Raw genomic sequence first — 1,577 nt, 5'->3', positions numbered from 1 at the left:
TTTTTCAATGGAAACTTTGGAAATTGTGGTTAACAATTTATTCTTCGTTAACGAAAGTTAGAGTTGAATGAATTGCCTTTTAGATCAAGGACTTGATAATCTTCATGAAAATAGATAGATTTGATTGTTGGATCTTATAGAATACTATGCTCAATGTCATTACTATACTTGATTCCATGAAAATAGGTTTGATAGTATGGTAGTGAAGCTAATAGTCTTCGAAAGGAGTTATTAGTATTTTTAATGGTGTATTCGTCCCATTGAACTTGGTTATGATTGTTGTAAGGGTAGTAGGATCTCATTGTCATCATATCATGCTAGTGGGGAAATTTATCCGTAGATGTTTTAGTATTATCGATTTACCCTTCTAATTTAATTGTTTGTGCTCTAGTCATTTAGTTAGTTTAGACATATATTCTCCAAATTTGTGTGTTATTTAGAATCAATTGGTAGCCGGAAAATAATTATCTACTACGTTGTTCTCTGTGGATTCGACCCTAACTGCTGCTATACTAGTTGCATATTAGGATTTGTTTGATAGTACATAAACGACCTATCAAATTTTGGCGCCGTTGCCGGGGAACAACGGATTAGTTTAGTGTTTATTTTCTGAGTTTAAATTGATTCTTTTTCTCTGATTCTGCTTAGGTTAGGTCCCCCTCCCCTGTTTATTTAACCCTTTGCTTTTAGTTTCTTTTGTTGCATGCAAACCAGAGGACAGGGACACGAACTAGTACCTTTTGACCCTGAAATCGAAGCAACAGCAAGAAAACTCAACTCTAGGAAAAGAAGGCGAAGAAACAAGAGAAGGGAAGATTTAACCATGGCTGAAACACCAGAGAAACTCCTCCTGGATTATATCACTCCTGATGCTAGCATTGTCACTACAAGCATTGTGAGGCCAGAGATTTCCGGGAACCAGTATGAGATCCGGTCAGCATTTTTCAACTGGATCGCTCAGGACCAATTTCATGGTATTGAGAATGAGAGCCCAACCGACCATATTAATATGTTCATCGACAAGTGCATGACACACAAGTACAACAACGTCACCTCCGATCAATTAATGTTAATAGCTTTCCCTTTTTCTCTTGCGGGGGCGGCTAAGCAGTGGCTTCGTGAGGAAGAACCCAACTCCATTGCTACTTGGGAGGCTCTGAAAAAGGCATTTTTGCATCGATACTACCCAACCGGAAAAACTTCAAAGTATCGAAATGAGATCTCTACTTTCAAGCAAAAAGACGGGATATCACTCTATGATGCATGGGAGAGATTTAAAAGTCTAATCAGAAAGTGCCCACATCACGGATTACCGGATTGGATGGTTATTGAGACAGTCTACAATGCTTTGAGGCATGAGATCCAGACTTCTTTGGATGCTGCTGCTGGGGGTAACTTCATGATGAAAACACTGACCCAGGCCAAGAAAATTCTTGATGATATGGCTTCAAATTACCACTGGCGAGAACAATCAACTCCAAGTCGAGGTGGTAGGTATGAAGTGGATGCTATTGTTGCTTTGAATAATAATATACAGGCTTTGACAAGGAAGGTTGAGCAATTGGATGTAGCTGCAA

General features: G+C 38.9%; 1 non-coding gene across 1 annotated transcript; it reads right to left on the bottom strand.

The window, feature by feature from the left end:
• Positions 1 to 1,205: 1,205 nt before the first annotated feature.
• LOC130822994 (small nucleolar RNA R71) lies at positions 1,206 to 1,311 on the bottom strand. Its single transcript, XR_009046487.1, has one exon. It is a non-coding gene; the product is annotated as a small nucleolar RNA R71 (small nucleolar RNA).
• Positions 1,312 to 1,577: the final 266 nt, after the last annotated feature.

Source organism: Amaranthus tricolor, chromosome 8 (assembly GCF_026212465.1).
Source record: "Amaranthus tricolor cultivar Red isolate AtriRed21 chromosome 8, ASM2621246v1, whole genome shotgun sequence".
NCBI classification, from domain to species: domain Eukaryota; kingdom Viridiplantae; phylum Streptophyta; class Magnoliopsida; order Caryophyllales; family Amaranthaceae; genus Amaranthus; species Amaranthus tricolor.
Note: the sequence above shows the minus strand (reverse complement) of the source record. Positions and strands in the feature narration are given on the sequence as shown.